General features: G+C 38.2%; 1 long non-coding RNA gene across 1 annotated transcript in view; it reads left to right on the forward strand.

Moving 5' to 3' along the window:
* The window catches only part of LOC116274179, a 61,330-nt gene that overhangs the window by 24,317 nt on the left and 15,067 nt on the right, over positions 1-21,946 (forward strand). Inside the window, exon 2 of the long non-coding RNA XR_004182773.1 lies at positions 6,206-6,280. This is a non-coding gene — a long non-coding RNA (uncharacterized LOC116274179). The remainder of the gene's footprint in view (positions 1-6,205; positions 6,281-21,946) is intronic.

Below are 21,946 nucleotides of genomic sequence, written 5' to 3' on the forward strand. Positions count from 1 at the left end.
TGAGAAGTTTGATGGACTTAAGTTCTCTCTCTCATCTCGCCGCCGCCTCCATCCACCTTTGATTCATTGTTGGCGATGAGTTTGCGCCCTTGCCAGGGGAGATGTGCCTATTTTTGGAATTTCCAGCTTTCTGCCCTGCTTTTTCCCCATCTTTGTGGTTTTATCTGCCTCTGGTCTTTGATGATGGTGATGTACTGATGGGGATTAGGTAGGTGTCCTTCCTGTTTGATAGTTTTCCTTCTAACAGTCAGACCTCAGCTGTAGGTCTGTTGGAGATTGCTTGAGTGGGTCCACTCCATACCCTGTTTGCCTGTATCAGCAGCAGAGGCTGCAGAAGATAGGAATATTGCTGAACAGCGAAAGTGTACCTTTCTGATTCTTGCTTTGGAAGCTTCCTCTCAGGGGTGCAATCCACCCTGTGAGGTGTGGGGTGTCAGGACTGCTCCCAGTGGGGATGTCTCCCAGTTAGGCTATTCAGGGTCAGGGACCCACTTGAGCAGGCAGCGTCCAATCCTTCCTCAAATCTCAACCTCTGTGCTTGGAGATCCACTGCTCTCTTCAAAGCTGTCAGACAGAGTCGCTGCATTCGCAGAGTTTCTTGCTGCGTTTGTGCACACATTTACTGTGCCCTGTCCCCAGAGGTGGAGTCTACAGACAGGCAGGTTTCTCTTCAGCTGCTGTGAGCTCCACTCCAGTCTCGAGCTTCCTGTAGCTTTGTTTACCTACTTAAGCCTCAGCAATGGCCGGGCCTCCCCAGCCTCGCTAAGCTGCCTTGTGGGTAGATCATGACTGCTGTGTTAGCAATGAGGAGGCTCCATGGGCTGGGACCTCCCGGCCAGGTGTGGATATAATCTCCTGGTGTGCTCCATTAGCTTGGGGCGCAGTATTGGGGTGGAGTTACCCGATTTTCCAGGTGTTGTGTGTCTCAGTTCCCCTGGCCAGGAAAGGGATTCCCTTCCCTCTGCACCTCCCAGGTGAGGTGATGCCTCGCCCCGCTTCCAGCTCTCACTGGTTGCTGCAGCCGACCAGCACCGGATTGTCCAGCACTCCCAGTGAGATGAACCCAGTACCTCAGTTGAAAATGCAGAAATCACCGGTCTTCTGTGTCGCTCACGCTGGGAGTTGGAGACTGGAGCTGTTCCTATTTGGCCATCTTGCTCCACCCCTCGGATACATTTTACTGAAGAAATTTGGAATAGAAAAAGGCTTACAAAATGTTGGATCAATAAGAGATTTCATAATGAAGTACTTTAAATTATTCCGAAAATTATTTTCCTCATTCTTTTACAGTGTTAAATCTAAATCTTTCCCTTTGGTCTCTCTTTCCTTTCTTCTCTTTTTCTTCATTTTTTCCCTATCTTTTCCTTTCTATCTCTCTCATTTATTTTCTTCCTTCCTTCTTTTCTTTGCAAGTCTAATATCCTGAGATCTCAATTCCCTGTAATGTGGTAATTTTAACCCAACCAAGGGCAAAACTACTTCTTAATTATACTTTTGATCAATAATAACTCTGACAATCTGATAACAAGTATAGAGAGTCATCTCAAAAAAAAGAAAATCATGTATATGAACATAAAACTTTAATTAGATTTAGGGTATTAAAAAATTTTTCTGGCCGGGCTCGGTGGCTCAAGCCTGTAATCCCAGCACTTTGGGAGGCCGGAGGGGGGTGGAATCACGAGGTCAGGAGATCGGGAGACTATCCTGGCTAACATGGTGAAACCCCTGTCTCTACTAAAATACAAAAACTAGCTGGGCGTGGTGGCGGGTTCTGTAGTCTCAGCTACTTGGGAGGCTGAGGCGGAATGGCGTGAACCCGGAGTCGGAGCTTGCAGTGAGCCGAGATCACGCCACTGCACTCCAGCCTGGGAGACACAGTGAGACTCCGTCTCAAAAAAAAAAAAAAAAATTTCTCCCAAGCCTAAACAGAGACATTGTAGTGACTGATTCGTGAACTTCACGTTAGAAAAGAAAGCAAAAACAACTTGAGGTTGAGTACATTATTTTGAATACCTTATGGTGAATGTAACATTTCAAAGAAAAACTAAGTGCTGTTACTATAAGTGAAACAGGAAACCTTCCCTTGTCACGCTTGCAGGACATGCGATGGGGATGTGGCTCGCTTCTTTGGTGCCCCACTGTTCAAATCTCTAGGGGAGCATGCAGATGGGCAGGCTGTGGGGCTCTTAGCCCACAGCAGCATCTAGGGGTGAATGTTTATAGCTGAAGCCCCAGTGGGCATGTGTTACAGTGTGCTCTTTCAGTTTAGCCGTCCCTAGGTGGCTTGTGTTAGCTCAGTTACTCAAGGACAGAGGGCTTTCTGTATCCTGGGGTTTCTTGCCTTGTTGCACTAAACGAATTCTATCACACATGGGTTTAGAGAATGAGTGCAAGGTTTTACTGAGTGGAAGTAGCTCTCAGCAGGTCGCGGAGCCAGAAAGGAGATGGAGTGGGAAGGTGGTTTTCCCCTGGAGTCAGGGCACTCAGCAGCCAGGATCTCCTGCGGCTGCCCCAGCCAAACTCCACATTGTTCTGCCGGTCGACGACCTCCTAGACTGCTGGGGCCTGCCAGTGCCTGTCAGTATGCTCTTCTGCCAATGTGTTCCTTGTGATGCCCAGCTGCTTGTGCCTCTGCCAGCTAGGGTCACAGCACGGGAGTGTGGCAGGCCAGGGTGGTCTTGGGAAATGCAACATTTGGGCACAAAAACAATAATGCCTGTCCTCACCTAGATCCCTGGGCACAGGCCTGGGGGTGGAGCCCTTACCAGGGACCCTCCCTTTACTACCAAGTGCTTCCCTGCCCTGCTCCTGTATCATAAGCACTAAAGAGAGAGGCTCCAAGATATTTTAACTAGAAATATTATATGACTTCCAACTTACTGAATTATATGCATAGTATGTAAAATCTTGACATAAGAAGCCCATCTGTTAATTAATCATTCATCTAAAAGATTGTTCCTGAACAACTAGAATGGGCCAGGCATTGCTTTATAAAAGGAATGTAAGGCAACTATTTGCCAACAGTCCACTTACAGACAAGTGTATTATCTCTTTTCCATGCAATTTTAACATGCAGTCATTTGAGTATTAACATCTATGCCATAAGATATCCTAATAAAAGTAGTATCCATAATAGATAATAGTTTCTGATCACTATAAACCAAAAAATGTCTGAGACAAGTCTCAATCAATTTGGAAGTTTATTTTGCCAAGGTTAAGGACATGGCTGTGACACAGCCTCAGGGGGTCATGGCAACATGTGCCTGAAGTGTTTGGGCTATACCTTGGTTTTATATTTTAGGGAGACATAAGACATCAATCCATACTTTTAAGATGTACATTGGTTCAGTCCAGAAAGGTAGGACAACTCAAAGTTGGGGGAGGGTCTTCCAGGTCATAGGTGGATTTGAAGATTTTTTGATTAGCAATTGGTAGAAAGAATTTATCTAAAGATGTCAAATCAATAGAAGAAAGTGGTATCTGGGTTAAGATAAAGGGTTTTGGAGACTAAGGTTCTTATTATGAAGATGAAGCTTCCACATAGTAAGCTCAGAGAAAATAGATTGTAAATGTTTCCTATCAGACATAAAGAGTCCATTCTGTCAATCATAGGATCCCATTTTAATATTAATGCTGGTCAGTTGTGCCTGATTTCCAAAGGGAGGAAGGTATAACTAGGCATGTCCAACCCCCACTTCCCATCATGACCAATTAGTGTTTCAGGTTGAATTAGAATGCCCTTGGCGAGGAAGAAGAGTTCATTCAGTTGGTTGGGGGGCTTAGAATTTTACTTTTTGGTTTGCAGCACTGTGTAGCAATCATGCTCAGCTATTTGCAAGTACTTGATCATTTAATTATGAGTATTAAATAAAATGAAGTACACAGAAATATATAATAAAGTATAAATACATTTGCAACTTTTCCACAAGTGGTGGGGAATAGAACTATTACCTAAGAAACAATAAGCTTAATCCCTGGATGGTTTGAAGATACAAAGTAGCCTATTATGAGTGAAATGTTTTTAACATTTTATCATGTAAATAAATTATAGACTTCTTGTATTGCATTTAGTAATACATTTCACTATGAAAACAATGTATTTGGCAAGTAAAATAACAAGTTTTTTAAGCTCAAATACTTGCCCTCGCTGTGCACACGTGTAGCTGTGCACACTCACACGTGCACCACACACAGACAAGAGTTCCGAGAGACCTAATGTGGCAAATGGCCAGAGGCAAAAGGAAGTGAAAAACAAGAAGGGGCAGGTAAAGTCCCAAAGCTAAAACTCTCCATCCCTTCACCACTTGTTTATCCTTGGTTCTTAGCCACAAACCTTATCCTATAGGCACTATACCCGGGAACTATTTCATGTCTTTATTCCCAGACCTCGAGAAGTAAATTGTTTCTGATATCTCATTGAAGACATTATAGAAGAGTCCATGAGCAAAAGATTTGGAGATAGGAGATTCATATTTGAATCTTAGTCAGGTACTTGATAGCAGTATGAAACTGGACCCAGACCTGTCTATAGAGAGGATCATAGCAATATACATAAATACATACAAATAAATATATAATATATATGCTTATATATATATAAACATGCAGTCATGTTATGATATGTTATGATATCCTGTGATATCTATGTCTCACAGGATATCCTAATAAATGCAATGTCAATGATAGATATTAGTTTATTCTATCTAATCCTAATTTATATTATATTATTCTTTAACTCTCACCCATAACCCATATATGAAAATTTTAATTTAAGTGCATTTTAGCTTATTTCCCTGATCCTCCATTTAAAAAGACACTTTATTTCCTTCATATGGAGGATGTGAGAAAGCAAAGTAGACTTAGAAAAGCTCTATATGCATTACCAATGAATACATGTATGTGGCAATAATCCAGTATGTCATATACACATAGTAATTGTTACTGTATATGAAGTTTTTAAAAAAATGCCTACTTCTTAACCTTCATCCTCTAGATTTTGTGCTGGAAAACAAGGGATCATGTAGATGACAATGAAGAATTAAATATGTGATTTTTATGGGTTTCCTGGTATTTATATAAACAACACAAACATTTCTTTTTTATAATTAATATCACTCTGAGATGGTAAACATAAAATCACTTTTTATTTTATAAATTTATATATAGATACTAATTGTAAATAAGAAATGTTTGTATTGTTTATACAAATATCCCAAATCTAAATATATTTGTACATTCTTTCTAAAAGTTACTTTTCAAGAAATCTAAAATAAAGACATTAGCTTTAATCAATGGAGGTATTGTATCTCAGGACACTCAGTTGGTTATTTGATACTTTTTAACAATTCATGCATATGCTTTGATGGCTCATCAGAAATTCATAACAAACCAGATGATAGATGATCAGTGCTGATACAATGGCCACCTGTAGATACAATTTATTCTAAAGTGGCAGTTATCAGGACTTGGTTGCAAAGTAAGATAGATTCTTTGCAAAGTATCCAGGCATTGGGAAGAAAGTGAGAAGCAGAAAAGGCTTATGGATACCCACTTCTGCTCCTGCTGGTTCTCTTATTACCCAAGTGCTCTTGCAGATATTGTCCCTAATTTCAGTAGTTGAATTAAGAGGCAGACCTATGTGCACATGGAGATAGTCCATCTGGAGGAAAACCTGAATGTGGAACCAAACCTGTGCCAAAGTAAATGTTGCATCTAAATGATTCTCCTCACATGACTGCCACTGCTGAGACAAGCCCAGCTACATGCTGAGCTAGATTGACAGAGAATACAAATTATTTTCCCCTATTTTTTAAGGAGGAATTGAGTGCTCACATGTAGCTTACTTGCAATGACATTTCCTATTTCGCTTTCCCTAGAGGATATATATGCTCATGTGTATTTAAAATTGAAAGCAATTCTATTTTCCAGTTGTAATGTGTGATTGGTTCATTTTATTAAGGATTTAAATGCTAGTGATATCATTGAATAGATATGAGATTTATTTTAGGAGCAAATGCTGAATTTTGCTTCTTCTCTTTGCTTTTCATGTGTATTCCCTCCCTCTGGACACCTATACTATTTTACAACATATGAACTTAAATTTTCATTGTGAAACTGCAGGTTAGTAACCATTTGGTTAATAAAAAATATAAGATTCTGAATTCTTATTCATGTAATCATATCTTAATTGCCACTGAATCTATAGGTGTGATAATGCTAAACAGATGAAGAACAATGAAATTGGATTCATCCTGTGGGGCTAATTCTTCAGGGAAACAACGTAAGTGTATCCTAGACAAAATAAAGCTGTAGATATGGACACCTTGCTTACTTTACCTATATAAAAATAAACCACAATCTTTTGACAATTGTCTTCTGTTAGAGTTTTTATTTTGTTAAATAAGGGAGAGAATGCAATGGAAAGACACAAAAATACTGACTTTTCTTCAATTTGGCAGTCAATATGAATAGCATTCAACTTCTTTTGAGAGTTTATATCTGTTTGTGCATATGTATTCAATTATTTTGATAAATGCAACACTTTTTTTGCCGTAGTAGAGTTACAGCATGCTTTTACTGCGACCTGACTGATTAGCAGAAAGAGTTTATCAACATGAGGCTCCAAATTATGGCAAATGGTTACCATTGCCTATGTTTTAATGTTATATTTATCTGTCCTTAATTATGGTATTATGCATGGTTTGTATATACATTTAAAGAATAAATAAATATCTGTGATTTTTGTAAGTACTAGTAATTCAGCTTTTCATTTTACCTTTGAGTTATTATTTTTTGTGTGGATGCTCTCTTGTATCAGTGGTAGCAGAGTACCCAGTCCTGAAGGAGAAGGTACTGAGGCAAAACTTAACAAATCAAACATCCAGCTTCTGTCATGCACCATGAAGTGTGAACTTTAACTCCAATTCTTGAAGGGTGCTGACTATCCAAGGCAGAGTTCTTGGGATGTGTGTACATTGTGCTACTTTAACCGAACTTAAAAATAGGTGGGTACCGTATGATTTTCCTGTTGCCACTATAAGAAATTACCACAAACTTGATGACTAAAAACAGTAAAACTTTATTCTGTTATAGTTTTCTGGGAGTCAGAAGTCCAACATCAGTTTCACTTAAGCTAAAGTCAAGTTGTTGGCAGACCTGTTTCCTTGTGGAGGCTGTGAGGAGATAATCCACTTCCTTTTATTTTTCAGCTGCTTGTGGCTGTGCATATTCCTTGGCTTGTGGTCCCTTCTTCTTTAAAGTGTATCACTTCAATCTCTGCTTCTTTGATCACCTCCCTTCTCAGGTTCTAAAGTGAAAACTTCCTCGTTTTTTTTTTCTTAGAAAGACACTTGTGATTGTATTTAGAGGTCACAGGGATAATACAAGATAATCTCAACATCCTTACTTTATCCCTATTTTATCCTTCTCAGTAACTTAATCACATTTGCAAATCTCTATTGTCATAAAAGGGAACAATTGTACCTTCTGGGATTTAGAATTTAGATATCCTTGGGACTCCTTTTTTTTTGTTTGTTTGTTTTTTTCAGTCTTACACTGGTACTATTATTTTCCCCGTTCTAAAGATTTAAAAAAGAGGAAACACTTAATCAACGTAGTCCACGTCTCAAAGTCTCATGTGTAAAAAGGTACAGAATCAAGGTTCTCTTTCCATCTGATTCTAAACCTGTATTTTTATCCATAAAACCCTTAATAGAATAGTTGTGAGATCCCTTCTATATCAAAATTTCAAATGGAAGATGTATGAAAAACTGCAAGTATATTGTAGACATATTTTATATTCAGAAGATTCTCTGCATTACAGTTTACAGACTGCTCGCTTTCAAGAGTAATATTTATGATTAATAAGAGGTAAGGATCAGTGTTTAGATAAGGAAAACCTGTTTTTGATACCATTATCATAATTTTATAAAGACTGTTATTTCAATACTAATCAGGAATAAACAATGTGTGCCAGACTGATTCTAAAAGTGTTTTACCTTTTGACTTTTGGTTTTCATAATCATGTAAATATAAACATACGTTATATAGGCCCACTTTCTCCAGTATCCTTTGCTCTGAGGAAAGATTAAAACAATGGCAAAACACAAAGTAAGTGTTTAATACAGTGGGGGTTAGTAACAATCAATCCAGGGAAAACAAACAATCCTGTTTTGTATATAGACCCAACCTAACTGTTTTAAGATTCACTAATTCTTCTGAAGAAAAAAAATAGTATATGCATTCAGAATTAGATTTGTGAAAAAACTTTATTTTTTATTTTCATAATAGTTGCTAATTTCATTGTTTCAGATTGGGATCACTTGGGGTAAGGCCTGAAACATTAATTTCTTACACATGGTTTATTGAGGGAGTACTCTCGAGAAAACAGAAGTGAAGATAGAAGAGAGTTGTATTAGTCCCTTCTTGCACTGCTGTAAAGAAATACCTGAGACTGGGTAATTTACAAAGAAAAGATGTTTAATTGGCTCACAGTTCAGTGGGCTATACAGGAAGCATACCAGCTTCTGCTTCTGCGGAGGCCTCAGGGAGTTTTTAATCGTGGTGAAAGGCAAAGGAGAAATGAGGCATCTATGTACCAGGAGCAGAAGGAAGAGATAGAGAGGGGAGGTGTTAAACACTTTTAAAACAACCAGATTTTGTAATAACTCGCTCAGTATCACGAGAACAGCACCAAGGGGATAGTGCTAAACCATTCATGAGAATTCTGCCCCTATGATTCAATCACCTTCCATTAGGCCCTACCTGCAACACTGGATATTACAGTTTGACATGATATTTGGGTGGGGGCAAAGATCCAAACCATATCAAGAGCAAAGAAAGGAACAAAATAAAGATGTGTCTCAGGAAGCCTATAGCTATGGCCCGATCTCACAGGGAGCTATGTAGCACAGAGTTGGTCACTTAGAACAGGGTCTGGCCTACTGTAACCCTTGTGAGTCAGTAATTGACTGCAGGCTGTGTCTGAAGTTGAGTCTGATAACCTGACTCCCATTTAGCATGCTGACAAGAGCCAGTCTCTCAAAAGGAGCTAGCTGGAAACTGTTAGGACCTAATGCTCACACTAACTTGGCTGGGCACCAGCCATGCCCCCTAAATCCCTAGCCCCACAATTCTGAAATATCTTTTTACTCAAATAGCATGTCTTTGGGAAATCATTAAATTTTTGTATATCCTGTCTCTCCCCTCACCCTAAATGTTTGTAAATATCTCTGGTTTTCAAAATGACTAATGGCTATAAGTACATAATTAAATCAACTTGAGTAAAAATGGTAAAGTTAATTAATTAGCTAGCTAATTAATTCAATATACTAAATTGTTTGGTTTCATATTATTGACAAATATCCTCTGATAAATTGTTATATTATAAATGGTTAGTGGGCAATATGTAAACATAGCTGAAATACCAGTACTATATATTTAAATATTATCCTACTTTGCTTCTCATGAATGAACTATCAGATATATAAAAAATGTTAAACATTTTGTGTTTTGAAGACACAAATTTTTACATATTGAGTATGTAATAGTGCTTTTACTTCCAACATTAATCATGTAAAATTTTGATCTGTCAAAAACCTGTGGTCATTGCCTGACCCATTTCATTAAAAAAAAAGTTTTTCATGCTTATTGTAAGAGGAAACAATGTCTTAAGCAAACAGCTGTTGCATCAGACCATGAAACTTTAAATAACTTTTACCTAAGTAAGTTTGTTGAAAAAATGGCAATTTTCCTATTTAGTTAATTTCTCAGTGATCCATGACCTCAAAGAATACAGAAGTGGCACACCGACTGCTTGCGATGTATCTGAAGAAAAACTATGGCAACAAGTTCACCATATTTGTAATTAGGAGTCTGAAAAAGACTTCAACTGATCTCTCATAAATAGAAAGCTCTGACATTTTCAGACTCCAGGCCATGAAGGGCACAGGCATTATTTGATGTATTGTTAAGAAAGAGACCCTGTACTTACAGGTGCAATATATTTGGCTGATAAGCTACCATAAGCCTATCCAGTGTAGTAAATGAAGAAATGAAAGTAGCAAGTTTCTTTATGAGATCACAAAAATACTGCATTTCTAATTTTGCTAGCTTCATCAGCGAAATAAACATGACTAAATAAAGCACCCAGAGAAAACTTACAGACTTTGCAATCTAAATGTATTTATTTATAGTGTTTTGCAAATATATAATGAAAAACCAAACATAATTCCTCATGCTTTTTTTCTTGTCCTGATCTGATTAAGTTAATTTAAAGGGAATTCCATTTTCCTTTTGAATGTTTCGTTTGTTACCATAAACACATTGGTACATTTGCCAACTCCAGTTCTCAAAAACAAACCCCCTAATTCTTTTTTTGTTGTTGTTTCATTTGGAGACTAGATTTCTAAGCAGGAGATGGAGGCAGAAAGTTCAAACATCATCATCCTCAAAGCCACCACTAAATCAGAAAATACAAAGTGCTTCAAATTTAATTCTACTCTTAAATCAATTCTTCCCAACATTTTAGCAAAGAAAATGTGACGTTTTTCTTCTGGTTCTTCAAAGCTATGGCTGTATATATAAATAAAGCAAATACAAATGCACATAAATTAGAGGAGCCACATATAGAAATTCACATAAATCAATTAAGAAAATTACATGTTGCTCTGATTTATTTAACCTTAAAATATTAGGTAGTTCCTTGGATTCTCATGCAAATAACAATATCCATTTACAGTCCCTGTCTTACTTAGTAAATCATTCTAACACTCCCGATCTCTCAGGCAGCCAAGAACATAGCTGCTGGGAGTATACATATTTTGACCATCTAATTGTAATACTACAGTATGTTAAGTATTGTCTTTGTTTACATTGCTCTAAAGGAATATCTGAGGCTGGACAAATTATACAGAAAAGAAATTTATTGGGCTCATGGTTCTGCAGGCTGCATAGTAAACATGGTGCCAGCCTCTGCTTCTGGTGAGGAACTTAGGCTGTTTCCATTCTTAGTGCAAGCAGACGGGAACAGGCATGCATAGATCACATGGTGAGAGAGAAAGAGAGAGGAGAGAGAGGTGCCAGGCCCTTTTTGTCAATCAGTTTCAGTGGGAACTCACAAAGCAGGAACTCAGTCACCCCTGTACCATGCTCCCCGCCCCCACCATCAGGAAAGGCATTAATTTATCTATGATGGAGCCACACCCATGACCCAGACACCACCCACTAGGCCCCACCTCTAGAACTGGGATCAAATTTCAACATCAGATGTAGAAGGAACAAATATTCAAACTATTCGAGTGATGATTACACTTCTTTTTCTTTTTTTCCAAGTCAAACAACAGCTCTGATCTCTTGATAAGTTACCTAATCTTGCTCTAGCTCAATATCTTTATATAATGGAGAAAACAATAACTAAATTGCACAGTTTTTATAAGGAAAGTCAGACAGAAAGAGATAAACACTGGATAAAAATTCATTATCCCTAGTTAAAACTGACTCTGGATATTATCCAACAACTAAATTCTAGCAGGAATTAAAGTAAGCTCATATTCACATTCTATACATTTCTACCATGAAACTATACTCACCAATTTGAAGTTTTTTAAAAAAATCATGTATATTACTAAATACTTTCTATTGTGTTTTCTACTTCATATTATAAAGAAAGAAAGTTTTCGCTCCCTTCTCCTTATCTTTTTACACCATTCCCCAGGGAAGAGAAGTGATTAATAGGATTGTCTATGTTCAGAGGGCATCGATTAGATCATGATTATTAATAGGTAGGTTCCCATTCTTTAAGAGGGTCATTTGCCTATACGTGGTACTTTTTCTTTCAATTTTACATTTCTCATGTTCGAGGAAGTAAAAAGTCTCACTATTCTTTGTGGTGATCTTCTTCAGCTCTTTATATTTGTGTATACGTGTGAATGGAGATACCTCATTGATTATATTGATAATAGCCTCTATTATCAATATCCCCCACCAGGGTGGTACATTTTTTACAATTGATGAACCCACATTGACACATCATCATCACCCAAAGACCATAGTTTACCTTAAGGTTCACTCTTGATGTATATTCTTGGGTTTTGTCAAATATATAATGGCATGTATCCACCCTGTATGCACTATTATATCCACCACTGGGAACGACTGATCTTTTTTACTGTTGCCATACTTTCGCCTGTTCCAGAGTATCACATAGTTGAAATCAAACAGTTCATAGCCTTTCAATTGGCTTCTTTCACATAGTAATATGCATTTAACTTTCTCTGATGTCTTTGCATGGCTTGATAGCTCATTCCTTTTTAGTGGTGAATAACATTCTACTGTCTGGATACACTGTAGTTTATTTATCCATTTATCTACTGAAGGATATCTTGGTTGCTTCCAAGTTTTGGCAGTTATGAATAAAACTGCTATAGACATCTATGTGCAGGTTTTTGTGTGGACATATATTTTCAACTCCTTTGGGTAAATACCAAGAAACAGGATTAAAGGATCGTGTGGTATGTTTTGTTTTATAAGAAACAACAAAATTATCTTCCACAGTAACTGTGCCATTTTGCATTCCAACCAGCAATCAATGAGAGTTTCTGTTATTCCACATCCTAATCAGCATTTGGTGTTGCCAGTGTTCTGAATCTTGATCATTCTAAAAAGTGTGTAGTGGTAGCTCGTTGTTGTTTTAGTTTGTATTTCCCTGATTGTGTATGGTATGAAACATATTTTCATATGCTTATTTGTTATCTGTATATCTTCTTTAGTAAGGAATCTATTAATGTCTTTGGCCCATTTATTAATTGGGTTGTTTTTTTTTTTTCTTATTATTGAGTTTTGAGTCTTTTGTATATTTTGGATAACAGCATGGTTTGTCTTTTTATTCTCTTGAGATAGTGTTTTTTTTTTTTCTTTTTTTAAAGCATGTAGCCATACAAAACATAATAAAAATTTTAATACTTAAATTTGAGACAGGTAGGAGGACATTCTTATATCTCTTGCCTAAACCGCATGCTCCCATAATTCTTTACCTAAGTTTTGAAATTGGGTTTATCAGACATTTTAGATCAGTGATGAGTTAATTGCCTTCTGTGAGTCATGTATATCTCCCTGAGGATTTAGCATAGGAAGGCTGGGGTGAAGGAAAGGATGCCTAAGAGAGGTAAAAGTAATCAAAAAATGAGAATTTGGATAAAATATCATCAAAATACAATTCCATATCTGTTCTTACTTCTAACTTATGTGCATGTTTTATAAGCCCTTATCTTGTAACAGTTATGGAGTATGCCACTTCCTTCTCTGAAGTACCAGACATTATGATGCCATCTATTTATTGCACTACTATAATGTTTCTGATATGGTGAGATCATCAAAGTTTTTCCAGACTAAATTACGACACTGAGTGAGAGATAAATGTCGTAGCTCTAAGGCAAAGTGACGAACGTATTCTTTGACTGTGGTAATTTTTTCAACCCTTTATATTTGTGTATACATGTAATAGGCATTGGCAAATATATTATTTAAGAAGATTAAAGCAATTTTAGGCTCAAGGCAAAATTAAGAGAAAGTTACAGAGATACCTCATTGATCCCTTCCCCCACACATGCACAGCCTCCCCCATTATCAATATCTCCCGCCATAGTGGCACATCTGTTGCAAATGTTAAAAAGGCTGTAGAACTCATTGGGAAGGGCTAGAAGGAAGACGTATGCCTTTGAGACTATTGAAGGTTTTTTCTCATGGCTTACCTAGACTCTTCATTCAAGGTCTCAGATCTGTGAACTAATATCTTGGAATCTGGAGTGGAGCTGTGAATCTCAAATGGAGATTTCCATCAAGACTCTCTTCATTAGAGCTAGTTTTTTCTTTCTCTAATATATCTCACTTTTAATCTCACAGGCTGACAACTTATTTTAGTGGCAAAGACCCTGATCAATTAGCCAGTCCTGAAGAAACATGTAGGTCAAACTACTATGAACTTACTCATTTCTAATGATATTACATGAACATGTCTGCCTTGCCATAGTGTTTAAGTGCTGCTGCTAAGTCAATGCTGGATTCTGACTTACAAATTCTGACTTACAATATTCTGTCTACTTAGAATATTGAATTGCCCTCTTAGAAAATGGTGAGATATTATCACTATTTTTAAGTTTTTTATATATGTGTATTTTAAGTTATAAATATATATTTATGTGACTGATTCTGATAGTGAGATTATATAAAGAATGAGTGCATTTCACACCATAGAAGAAATACCCAAGAAACTGTGAGACGTGCATGCTTCACCAAGAAAGGGAATACCCAAAGGACCCTAACAAAATCATTCACATAAAAGGTGTACAAGTGAACATCAAAAACATTCCAATTATAGAGTCAAATGAGATAAAACTTTAGTAACTAACAAAGCAAACGTGCACCACACTCACAAGAGAAATCTTTCAGATTAATGCTGATGCTGCAGAAAAGATGCAAAGGTCTGTAGCTTCGTTTTATAGTAATTAGTTCATACACAATGGTAAACAGGGTGTTGATGTTTTATAAATGGGAGTAAAAAGGACTGTAGGATTAATGCAAGTTACAAACTTCTGGAAATTAGTCAAGTGACCTCTAGTGACAGGCAGGGGAATATGTTCTCTACATGAGGGTGGGGAACATGACACATCAGGGCCTCTTAGGGGATTGGGGGTGGAGGGAGGGATAGCATTAGGAGATATACCTAATGTAAATGACGAGTTAATGGGTGCAGCACACCAACATGGCACATGTATACATATGTAACAAACCTGCACTTTGTGCACGTGTACCCTAGAACTTAAAATATAATAATAATAATAATAAAAGAAAACCTGGGCCGGGCCCGGTGGCTCAAGCCTGTAATCCCAGCACTTTGGGAGGCCGAGACGGGTGGATCACGAGGTCAGGAGATCGAGACCAGCCTGGCTAACACGGTGAAACCCCGTCTCTACTAAAAATACAAACAATTAGTCGGGCGAGGTGGTGGGCGCCTGTAGTCCCAGCTACTCGGGAGGCTGAGGCAGGAGAATGGCGTGAACCCGGGAGGCGGAGCTTGCAGTGAGCTGAGATCCGGCCACTGCACTGCACTCCAGCCTGGGAGACAGAGCGAGACTCTGCCTCAAAAAAAAAAAAAAAAAAAAGAAAGAAAAAAAAAGAAAAAGAAAACCTATGCCCTTGTCCCATAAAGCACTGTATTTTTAAAGACCTTCATTTTTAGAAACTCTAGGGCACACTGTTCAATGTTCACCAGAGCTCATAATTATGTTACCTTATCACTGTTACCTTGCTGGATCCTGACTTACAAACCTGTTAAATAGTATCTTGTTACAACAGAAGGATTTCGTATTCCTGAAGACAAGAGGGAGCTATTGGAGAAAATCTAGTGAAGGATAAAACAAGAAGTTTCAGACAAATTATGTGTCAATAAAGATGATTGTGCAGAGTGTGGCAGGATGGAATTCAGGAGTACACAAAAGAACTGAACATATGAAATCAATCAAAAGTTAATGAGGGTAATCTAAGTAAATAATTAAAACCTGAAAAATGTAGCTGCATAAATTGAAAGGAGGAATAGACTTGAAAAAATTATATAGTAGATAGATTGAGTACATTGAATGAATAATTAATATAAGGGCATTTTGAAAAGAGAATAATCTATGACAATTACCCATCTACGACCTTGAGTAACTGAGGTGGTGGTGGTGACATTTAGGAAGACTAGTAATACGACAAGCATAAAGAGAAACACTGCTCTTTAATTTATTCCTTTCCCCCTCTACAGCTTCCACTGGGTGTTTATTACCATCTATATGCATAGATATTAATTTAGCGAGTGGAAAAATTGGAAGGTACTTCATCAAGGAAGAGGCTAAGTGATAAGGAATCAGAATTCAGAGGTGGACAAAATGATTTTTGCTCAGAACACTCTCATTTGAAGTCATTTTGAGCCTCTTAGAGAGAGGGTATGGAAAAAGAGCCTAAGGGAACCTCTAGGCCTCGAGCACAGTAAGAGGTATTTTATGGACGCTGGTAGCTCTGTGAGGCATAGTGTGGAAGACCCCTCTCACCACAATTCAACAGTATCTTATATTTATGCTATGAGGATCAAAACACTTGGCAGAATCAGAGAGAACATCGTAAGAATATGATGCTCATTTCAAGGTGGTCAGGAACAACTGTGATTCTCTAAGTAGGCGTATCATGAGAAAAGAATGATCACAGATGCCTCATGATAGTGCAAGACACAGGATAATTTATAGACACATAAAGAATCTCTCGGTCTGCTTTCAGGAATTGAAATGCGACTGATATTAATCGTGTGAAAATTTGGAAAAAAGTAGGCCTAAGGGAAAAGAGGCATTTTTGATATGTGATATTAAGCTATGATTAGAGTATCTACCTGGAAACCTTTAGTAGGTCTGATGATATTACAGTCTGAATTTTAGAATACTGGTTTGGGCTGAAAGCATAGAAACAGATACCTTGAGAGAATGAACATTGTTAAAGTTACCTGTGGATGTTATTCGATAGGGAGAATACATAGAAAAATGATCCAAGATGGAACTCTGGGGAACATTGACATTATCACAATTTTTAAAAGTAGGTTTTTCTTTCTTTTTTTCATAAGTTAATGTAATTGAGCGTTGCTTAAATTGTTTGAAGCATTGTGTCTTCATAAACATCAATTAAGCTTTTACCTACATCAGTTTTTTGTTTGTTTGTTTGTTTTTTATACCAGCAATCCCCAAACATTTTTTGGCACCAGGGTTCAGTTTCATGGGAGGGAAGATGATTTCAGGATGATTCAAGGGCATTACATTTATTGTGCATTTTATTTATATTATTATTGCATTGTAATATATAATGAAATAATTATACAACTCAGCATAATGTGGAATCAGCGGGAGCCTTGAGCTTGTAACTAGATGAGCTGCAACTAGATGGTCCCATCTAGGAGTGATGAGAGACAGTGACAAATCATCAGGCATTAAATTCTCAGAAGGATCAGACACTTAGATCCCTTGCATGCACAGTTCACCATAGGGTTCGAGATTCTAAGAGAATCTAATGCCACCATTGATCTGACAAGAGGCGGAGCTCAGGCCATAATGCAAGCAATGGAGAGTGGCTGTAAATATAAATGAAGCTTTGCTGGCTCACCCAGTGCCCATCTCCTGCTGTGCAGTACCAGTCTGTGGCCTGGGACTTGGAGACCTCTGTTTTATTCTGTATGAGGTTAGTTTGAATCAACCCTCCCAAATGTTTCTTAGAGGGAATTTTAGAGGCCCAGAAATCAGAGATTTAGTGCCTTCTTGGAATTTACTATGGTTTGAATGTCCCCGCCAAAACTCCCATTGAAATTTAATTGTCATTTTAATGATTTTAAGAGGTGTGACCTGTAAGAGGTGACTGGATCATTAAGGTTCTACCCTCATGAATGGATTAATGTCATTATCTTGGGAGTAGGTTACTTGTCCTGGGAGTTTGGCTCCCTCTCTCTGTCTCACATGCTCACTTCCACCTTTCCTCTTCTACCATGGGATGGGCCTTGAAGGATGCTGTGACAGGTTCTTGGACTTCCCAGACTCCAGAAATAGGAATAGAATGAACTACTTTTATTCTTTTTTTTTTTTCTTGTTCTTTTCAGTTAAAGTACAAAGAATAGTACACAAAGTGAATGTTCACACCCCATCACCTAGATTCAACAATTACCAGTATTTTGTCACATCTGCTTCATTTATCTGCATTTTTTGGCTGATTTTCTTTAATAAAAAATATATAAGTACAATTTCACCCCTAAATATTTTACTGTGAATCTCTAAGAATAAGGGCATATTCTGAACCACAGTGCGATCACACCTAATGGTTAACAGTTCTCTTATATCACCTAATACCCTGTCATACTCACATTTCTCTTACTGAGACAGAAACGTCTTTTCAGCCTAGGTAAGGTGGCTCACGCCTGTAATCCCAGCACTTTGGGAGGCTGAGGCAGGCGGACCATGAGGTCAGGAGTTCAAGATCATCCTGGCTAACATGGTGAAACCCTGTCTCTGTTAAAAATAATAATAAAGAAAAAGCAAAAGTTAGTTGGCTGTAGTGGTGCATGCCTGCAGTCCCAGCCACTGAGAAGGTTGAGGTGGAAGAATCCCTTGAGCTCAGGAGTTGGAGGACACAGTGAGCTATGACTATACTGCTGCACTTCAGCCAAGGCAATAGAGTGAGACCTCCATCTCTGAAAAAAAAATGTAAAAAATAAAACAAAATAAAGTAAGAAAAGATATGTATGTTAACTTTGGTACATATACACACACACACATATAATTTCATCTTTATAGCTTTCTTGCAAAATAAGTACTACCTCCATTTTGCAGATGAGTTTAAGCCCACTATCAGATATTAGCAGAACCTAGATATAAATCCAGATCCTCTGGTTAGGTTAGTGTTTAATCCTAAGAGTTTAAAAACATACCTGTTGACATCTCTTTTTTTATATAATCAAAGGTAAAAATAATAACTCATTACTTCTTCTTTATCAATAAAGCATTCCACTGACACATCATTTAAGAGTCCTGGTTTATCGGTGACTGAAGGCATCCTTAGACATCTCCTTACAACTAGCTAAGACATCTCAACAAAGGTACTTTGCCTAAGACTGTTTTCTCATTTTAAGCTCATTTTTTAACAGCCTATTTTCTACATCTCATAGTCATTTTGAAAATACTGCAACTCCTGGGACATATTTAGGGCTCAATAAATCTTAGCTATGTTTGTAAGAAAATTGTGAAGAAAAATCAGTGTACCATCATGCCCAAATAATTTTTATTACCTAGTCTCTTCTAGTCTCTGACCTACTAACAGTAATGCTCATTATCAAGACTTTCTAGTTCTCTTCAATGCCATAACAAGCCACTGTGTTATAAAATTCTATGCATAGTAGCAAAGAATATAAGCTGAAATAAAAATTATGTGGAGCCAAAGGTTTCTAAGAAACCTAATGTGGTGAGTGCCACCAGTAGGTGGCTTCTGGGGATAACAGGAAAAAAAAAAAAAAAAGTCAAAGCCTGATGTCTGATGTATTAAGGCTAAAAATGTTTACCCTCTCTATGTGGTGCACATCCCACCCCTTTCGATTGTACCCTGTAGTTTTACTAAGGGTTACAAGCTGTTCCTTGCCTAGTAGACAGTTTTGTATATGTCCGGAATAGCACAATTCAACCTTTATATAGAGGAAGAAAAGTTGACCAGTTCTGCTTTGGTTAAAGTTTGGCAAGGATGCAAACTTCATTTGTGCTTTCTGACATACAGAAACAATCACCCTCTGCCGGGCGCAGTGGCTCAAACCTGTAATTCCAGCACTTTGGGAGACCGAGGCGGGTGGATCACCAGGTCAGGAGATCGAGACCATCCTGGCTAACGTGGTGAAACCCCGTCTCTGCTAAAAACACAAGAAATTAGCTGGGCGTGGTGGCGGGCGCCTGTCGTCCCAGTTATTCGGGAGGCTGAGGCAGGAGAATGGCTTGAACCCGGGAGGCGGAGCTTGCAGTGAGCCGAGATCGCGCCACTGCACTCCAGCCTGGGAGACAGAGCAAAACTCTGTCTTTAAAAAAAAAAAAAAAGAAAAAGAAAAAGAAAAAGAAACAATCACCCTCACATTCAACAATGTGCCAAGGTCCATCACTTGATTAGGCAACCCCCACAACATCCCTGGGAGATAAACATTCTTAGCACTGTATTGTAGATAGTTATTGGAACAAAAACTTTCTTCTTAGAGATGGTGAAACTGTGAAAGAAAAAAATGGAGGGGGGGGGGATTAGATTTATAGGTATATTAACACAATAGCCACCACTTCTTCCACTTAAGAAATAAAACCAAATAGTAAATGGTTCAGTCCTCTAGGAGGTTTCATTGACAAACTGTTCCTGTGTAGGTTCTGAGAGGTTTTGAATCAAGTCTTGCATAGAAATAAGATGGAAGAGGTCCAACAAAAGTAACAGTGAAAGTACAGTTGTGAGATTTCTCAGTCGTGTTACAGAATGAGATCTCACCCAGTTCATAGTCTAGGAAAAAGCCAATGCTTCTGGTTTTCACTTCTAACAACAGAGGATTTGGAATAGCTCATGGTGCATGACAGCTATCATCCTGCAGCTGAATCCTCCAACACTCCTGTTGGGCTAATAGCGGTCTCCTCACCTTTGTGGGAAAAGAATGCCTGTGAATGCCAATAACCCATTTAGACTTACGTCCCACTTCTACATCCCATAAATGCCTGCCAGAATGAAAATATGGAAGATCTAGGACAACAGGTTTGATTGTAAATCTCTTTTGGAAACCAGGAATCTTTTGTTTTCTCTTTTTAAATGTCACACTTTTTTTTTTAATCCTTAAATACAATCAGATTAGGGTATGCTGTTTCAGGGTGTAGAATTACATCTACTTTAAATTTCTTTATAATTCTCTGCAGAGCAGAATATTTGGAAGGAAATCGCAGTCATCTCTCCTTAAATAAATTGCAAAGATTTATGGGCTATTCTCATTTTCAAACTTGTGGAAAATTTTAATTTGTGACAGCAATTCCACTTCAGTCAACACACTGAACTCTACTATCTTGGTTATTTGACTTTTGAGTGTGGAAATGTAGATTGAAAATGTTGTTGTGTTTGTGCTGAGTTTTCGTTGACTCTCTTCTTCAGCTAACTTGGAGAAAACTGCCTATTGCTCACGTTCTAAAAACTGGTTCAGGTGCTCAAATTCAGAGGATAATTCTTGCGTTAGGTTTTTCACTGTCTCTCAGTTCTAAGTGTCTTTTGCTTAGAATGCTTATTAATGTTTGAAGGTCTTCTGATTGCTTTTTCAGGGGATGGATGTAACTGCATACCTTTTTCCTATGATAAGGCAGCCTTCTCTATCTGCCTCATGTGGTGATCCTGATGGTCAGGGGGTTGACTGCACAGGAGACACAACACCATTAACTCCTCTTCACAGAAGATGATCAGGACCTTGTTGTGCTTCTTGCAGAGCCTGACCGTATGGCTCCTGGTGATGTAGAGCAGCTTGGGAGTTTAAATTATCTTGCCAAGCTGTGTGTATCTCGTAAAATGCCCCTCTTGGCATTGGTTATAACAGACAGGGCAGGGGAACCTTTCCTGTAGATTCTCCCAAGACTTAGATGCAGGAGCAACAGAACTATGCCCACACTCAATGGTAATGGGATCTCTCAGGTAATTCAGATAGATGGAGCACTTGGCTTCTGCTTGGGGTCCTGTAAGAGTTTTCCCCACTGCCAGTGGACTGTGAATGAAGGTCTGGACCAAGGTGGGCCTTGTTTAAAGCAGTTGGGTTCTGCAGGTACTCTCCAGTGAGAAGTAGATACACTCTCAGATCTCACCATCATTCCTGGGCACAGTTGAAGATTTCACTACAGTTCTGCTGGATTCTCAGTCCTTGATGGCAGTCCTTGAAACCCTTTGAGTCTTCAGACCCTTTAATTCCAGCTGCCAAAAGGAATCCCAGCCATGGCCACACAGCTCAGCCAGACAACTACTCTTCTAGCCTTTGGATGCTCAGAGAAAATGAAACCAAACTAAGCAGCTTTGTTAGGAAGACAGCCATTGCCTCAAATCCTTAGTTGCTGTGGGTGAGAAAACATTTCCTTCTGGAGCAGGAGAGCTCTGCAGTGGTCCTTTCTCCGTGCAAGAGGCCACACACTAGACACTAAACACACAAGACTAAACTTATATTCTTTATAAATTACCCAGTTTGCAGAAAACAGATAAAGACAGAAGCCTACATCTGGGAAGGTCCTCCATTAAAATAAAAATTGAGTGGAAATCATATATTGTGGGCTCTCTCTCTTTCTTTCCTCATTTATTTCTCTTCCTTATCTCCCCTCCCCAAGAGTCACTCATGTGCAAGAATGCTCACTAC

Source organism: Papio anubis, chromosome 3, assembly GCF_008728515.1.
Source record: "Papio anubis isolate 15944 chromosome 3, Panubis1.0, whole genome shotgun sequence".
In the NCBI taxonomy this organism is placed as follows: Eukaryota; Metazoa; Chordata; class Mammalia; order Primates; family Cercopithecidae; genus Papio; species Papio anubis.